This window comes from Octopus bimaculoides, chromosome 21 (assembly GCF_046866305.1).
Source record: "Octopus bimaculoides isolate indiv1 chromosome 21, ASM4686630v1, whole genome shotgun sequence".
In the NCBI taxonomy this organism is placed as follows: domain Eukaryota; kingdom Metazoa; phylum Mollusca; class Cephalopoda; order Octopoda; family Octopodidae; genus Octopus; species Octopus bimaculoides.
Genome location: NC_142948.1, coordinates 38765551 through 38771550, shown reverse-complemented (window position 1 = coordinate 38771550; position 6000 = coordinate 38765551). Strand labels below are relative to the sequence as shown.

The 6000-nt window shown below is 39.2% G+C and overlaps 1 protein-coding gene across 1 annotated transcript in view; it reads left to right on the top strand.

Moving 5' to 3' along the window:
- Positions 1-1451: 1451 nt before the first annotated feature.
- Positions 1452-6000, top strand: part of LOC106878658 (nuclear receptor subfamily 5 group A member 2) — a 170874-nt gene continuing 166325 nt past the window's right edge. Inside the window, exon 1 of the mRNA XM_052975630.2 lies at positions 1452-2052. The gene's annotated coding sequence lies outside the window, so the exon portion shown is untranslated. The remainder of the gene's footprint in view (positions 2053-6000) is intronic.

The window sequence follows — 6000 nt, the reverse complement described above, 5'->3', positions numbered from 1 at the left end:
ACTGGTTGGTAATCTTTACCTGTCCACCACCATCAATATCATCACCACTGCAACCGCCGCCACCTTCCCACGTTTCCGAGAACTTTTCTGAACTCCTCCTTCCGTCCTCTTACGCCTCCTTCTCCTCCTCTTTATCTTCATCTTTTTCTTCTTTATTTATTTTCCAATTCTTTTTTGTTCTTTTTCAATTGTTCTTCATCATCATCACCATCATCTTTTCTCATTCTTCCTATCCCTCTTCGTCTACCCCTTCTTTTTCCTCCTCTTTTTCCATCTCCTTTGTCTTCTTCTTCACCCTCTCTTTGTCTTTTTCTTTTCTTCTTCTTCTTTTCAACTACCCCGCCTCTTCCTTCCTTCCTTCCTTCCTCCTTTTTCTTCTCCTTTTCACCTACACCTCCTCTTTCCCCTTCTTCTTCACCTCTTTTACTTCTTTTTCTTCGTTTCCCCTCCTTCCCTTTCTTCTCCCTTTTCATCTCTTCCCCTTTTCTTCTTCTTCTTCTTCTTCTTCTTCTTCTCTGCCCCAACTTCACCACCACCACCACCACTACTGTCGCCATTCTTGTGGTGCTTTGTCCTGGCGGCGTTGGCGGTTGTGTGGAGGTAGTGATGGTGACGTTAGTGGTGGTGGTGGTGGTGGTACCATTTCTTCAATAGCTGAGAATGGTGTTGGCTGCGGTGGTGGTGATTATGGCTCGAACATCTTGAAGTAGTCGCAGTGTCTCTTAACTACAACACGAACCACGAACTACAACCACCACAACAATTACACCTTCAACTTCCACCACAACCATAGCAAAAACCGCAACCAGAACCACAACTGCAATCATCACTACAACAGCAACATTCAAGTACAGCAACTACATCCTAAACTGTAATCGCAAACACATCAGCAGCTACTACAGTGGCTGAAAGAACAACAATAACAACAACAACAACAAAAACCACAACAACAACAACCACTGTAACTAGAGCCACGACAAGATTTACAACCTCTACATGTGCTAGTCTAATGACAACGGTAATTACTGGTACAACTGCTATTTCCACAACATTTACTATTAACACAACTACATTTACAAGTGCGGCAACTACAACAACAATTACAAAAAGAAGTAGAAACACCACTTGGGTGACTACAACCACAACATCTCGCTAGGAACCGTAAGTTATCTTGGAATTGTTTGAAGACGGTAAAAAGGAGAGAGAGAGAGAGAGAAGGAGATACGGTGAGAGATAGAGAGGGGAGGGAAAGAGAAGGCGGAGGAGTGTAGATGAAAGACGGAGAGGGAGAGAGAGAGAGGGATAGAGAAATGAAGGAGGGAGAAACAGGGGGACATTAGGGAGAAACAAAGACAGAGTGAGAGGAAGATTGAAAAAGAGTAGGGGGTTCGCAGCTGGAGAAGAGAAAGATAGAGAGAAGGGATTAGAAAAAGAGAGAGAAAGAAAGAGCGCGAAAGTAGTGAAAAAACAAAGAAAAAGGTAAACAAAACAGAGAAAGGGAGAAAGAGGAAGAAATAGAGATAGAGTGAGTGATTGTGTGTGTGTGTGTGTGACAGAGAGAGAGAGAGAGAGAGAGAAACAGAGAAAGGCAGAAAAAGAGACAGTGTGAATGAGTGTTTTGTGCGTGAGAGGGAGAGAAAGTATGTGACAAATTACGTGTGAGTGGGAGAGAGAGAGAGAGTGAGAGAGATTGAGAAAGTGTGTATATGTGTGTTTGAGTATGTATGTGTGTGTGTGAGAGAGCGAGAGAGAGAGAGAGAAAGAAACAGAAAACCTGAGAGAGAGAGGTGTGTGTGAGTGAGTGTGAGGTAGTGAGTGGGATGAGGGTTGGAGCAGCGAGTGTTTACACCTTGGACTAAAAGAGAAGGAAAGAAAAAGAACAAAAATAAAAACAAAGAAAGGAAACTAAGAACTGAAAACACGAAAAGAACAACAAAAACAAACTAAAACGAAAACTTCGCGACGAGAGAAGCCAGAAAGTGTAGAGAGGAGAAATTGCTTGTTTTGTGCTGTGGTCAAACGATATCGTCACCTCATAGGACTACACCACAGGTAAGCAGGACTTTTAGCACCTTGCTAGGTGTATATATATATATATATATATATATATATATATATATATATATATATATATATATATTACTCTACCTCTGGTATTTGAGTACTCTTTTTTCCACCTTGTTGCACATTTCATGTGCTTACTCCGGTATATATATATATATATATATATATATATATATATATATATATATATGCATGTACTATAACGGTCAGTGTGTGTACGTATCTGGTCTGTAAGTGTGTGTGGGGGATTGGTGTTAGGGACATTTGTTTACATATATTCAGGTGCATATATATATATGTTTGTGTGTGTGTGTGTCGCGGTGTGCGTGTTTCTGAATGCCTTTATGTAAATTCTCTATGCATATCTATCTATCTATCTACCTATCTATCTATCTATCTATCTATCTATCTATCTATCTATCTATCTATCTATTTAGGACTGTGTTTACATACATATATATGTACACTCACATTTATTATGCATAAAACATCTTAAGTAATATATATATCATGTGTGCGCACGCGCGTCTATACATTATAGGTTATAAGCATGTGAATATATATATATTATAGGATATATATATATACCTATATCTATCTAACTATCCATATATATGTGTGTGTGAAACAATATATATACATACATACAAACGCGAACACTTATATACACGATTCTATATGTATGTATGTATATGTGTACGTGTGAGTATATGTAGATGTTTGTGTGTGTGTGAGTGCGTGTATTATTAGATACAAGTTAGTTCGTAAAACATCGTCACCCCACAGAAGTACACGCAGGTTAAACGAACTTGTAAGAATGTTTTACTCATTGTCTTTCTTGTTATCTATCTATCTATATGCCACTAATATATATATATATATATATATATATATATATATATATATATATATATATATATATATATATATATCAACGTATGCATATATATATATATATGTGTGTGTGTGTGTGTGTGTGTATAAAGGCGCGCGTGTGTTATTCTGATGTATTGAAAACATCGACACACCACAGACCAGAAGCAGGTAAGATCGATCTCGTCCGTTCAGCTGTCATATTTTGTGTATGTTAATATATATACACACACACACACATATATAAGCATATATACACACACATATATAAACATACATACTTACATATATATATGTATGTATGTATCATTTTACAAGTTTAATTCAGTGGAGCACCGCTCTGAAGTGTTTTAGTCAAGTGAATCGAACCCCGATACTTATTTTTAAAACCAGGTGCTTTACTCTGTCGGTCTGTTTTGACAAACCGCTAAGGTATGAGGACGTAAACAAACTAACACCTGTTGTCAGGTGGAAGACAAGCACAAATACAAATGACACACACACATACACACACATACACGCACGCGCATACACATGATGGTACTTTTTTCAGTTTCACTCTTTGGTCTGCAGAAGACACTTGCCCAAAATGTCATGCAGTGGGACTGAACCCGCAATCATGAGGTTGGGTAGGAAACTTCTTACCACACAGCCAAGCCTGCCTCTCTTTCTCCCCTCTCTCTCTCTCTCTCTCTCCCTCTCTCTCTCTCTCTCTCTCTCTCTCTCTCTATATATATATATATATATATATATATATATATATATATGTACACATAATGTGTGTGTGTGTGGTTATAAACACACACATGTATAATTTAGGATTTTACATATTTATAATGTTTTTCTCTGTCTGTCTCTTTAGCTCTGTATATCTTTGTCTGTCTGTCTCTCTCTCTCTCTCTCTCTCTCTCTCTCTCTATCTATCCGTCTACACACGCAAGATGAATGCGCGCACGCACGCTCACTCATGAGGTAGTGGTTGCGTGTTTTGTTTCTGGATGGTTATTCTAATTATTTTTCTCTATTTACATTGGTCTTCGTTATTATTAATATTCATGTTTATGCTCCTGTTTGTGTACATCTACTTACCTATCTATATGTTTGTCTGTCTGTAAGTTTGTATGTATGAATGTATGTGTATGTGTGTTTTGTCTACATGTCCAGGAAGTGGATATACGTATATACATGCTCGAAATGAGGAGTCGATACACAGCCAACAACTGAGGACCAATTCCACTCCCAGTAAGAGATCGATTCAAATGACCTGAGATCAATGAAACAAAGAAATGGCTACAACTAAGCCAAGTCCTCGACAAAATATCAGAGTATCAGAATGCATGCTGGTAGGTACTGCTAAGCAAAAAGTGGATGCTTATCACATTCAAGTGATCGCGGTAGAACAGAAAACGGACTGGTTGCCATCAAAATAAAGAAGGACCATTGCAGAAGATAAAGAGAGGTACATCTCCTGGGGAGAGAAATCAAGACCCCCTAATAAGCCGTATAAGGGATATCCTGCAAATGAAAATGGGAGCCATGAAGGACTTGACAGATCAATACCGAGATCTTCTGAACGGAAAGCAGCCAGAAGTGGAGGAAGGAAAGGGAGACGAAGCAGGCGCAGTTTACTAAGAATCCGTTTAGGTTCATCAGAACACAGATGGGTGAGATCAAATCAGGGAGATTGACCAGCCCCAGAAATGTAGAAGCGTTTCTGTTTGAGATCTTCAATGACAACCTCAAGAACCAAGCCTTCGCTGCCAACCCAAATGTCACTAGAGCGGAAGCACCTGGAAACACGTTTGATAGGAACTGTCCATTCTGGAAAGAAGTGGTGAAGAAGTCCAGATCAGGATCAGCTCCTGGCCAGAGTGACATACAAAACAAATGCCCATTGCTCCTTCGGAGACTATGGGTGTTATTCCGAAAGATCCGGACAAAGAGGATCGTTCCATTTTGCTCGAAGAAGGCAGACGGTTTTTTTTTTTTTTTTATCAAAGGAAGAAAACTCCTCGGCTATTAACCAATTCAGAAGCATCTCATTCCTCCTTTTTCTTGTGCATCATTTTAGTGAAAAAGACCAGATTAACTGGGAAAGGTAACCGTGGATTTACAAAACTGACTGGTCATGGACTTCAACGCAGATCTTATTTTAGGACTACCTGGAGTTCCATACCAATCGGAAAATATTTTGTTAGCCTTGTGTGTTTCTATGTAAATGTAAAATGTTTGATAGTGTGACATTGTCTCCCCCTCCCCCTCTCTCTGTATCGTAGCACTCCGTCGCTTACGACGACGAGGGTTCCAGTTGATCCGATCAACGGAACAGCTTGCTCGTGAAATGAACGAAATATTCACGATGTCAAAATAAAACACTATTTTCTATCTTACTATTAGTTTTGTTTCATTTTGAAAAAAAAAAAAAAAATTTTATGATTTATAAAATTTTTATATTTTGAATTACATATATATATAGGGGGGGGGGTCACCAAATTCTTTTTTGAGTGCTAAGGGCCTCTGTGGGTCTTAATCCAGCTCTGGCAGTGTGAAAGTAAGTTGTCTTACTTCACTGAAAGAGGTCATTCTTAGGGGTTCTAGCACTTGGTCATGATTTAGCTTTGTCAGATAAAATGCTTTGTGTTATTTTTTCAGACCCTTTAAGTTCTGAGTTCAAATTTCTCTCTCTTCCTTTCGTGCTCGGTAAGAAAGAATCGATCAAGTCCTGGGATCGAAGATATCTGCTACTCCTCTTCTCCAAATTGCTGGCTCTCTGCCCGAATCAGAACCGTTGTCATCGTCATTATCAAGGTGGCGAACTGGCAGAATCGTCTGCACGTTCCGAATTCAAATTCCACCGAGGTCGACTTTGCCTTTCATCCTTTCGGGGTCGATGAAATAAGTACAAATCAAATACTGGAATCGATGTAATCGATTAGGACACCCCACCCCGCCTTTGGCAAAATTTGAAACCATTAATTTTATTAGAAAAGTTGGCAGAATTGCCAGAGCATGCTCAGCGGTATTTTTCCGACTCGTTACGTTTTGAGTTCAAACTCCGCCGGG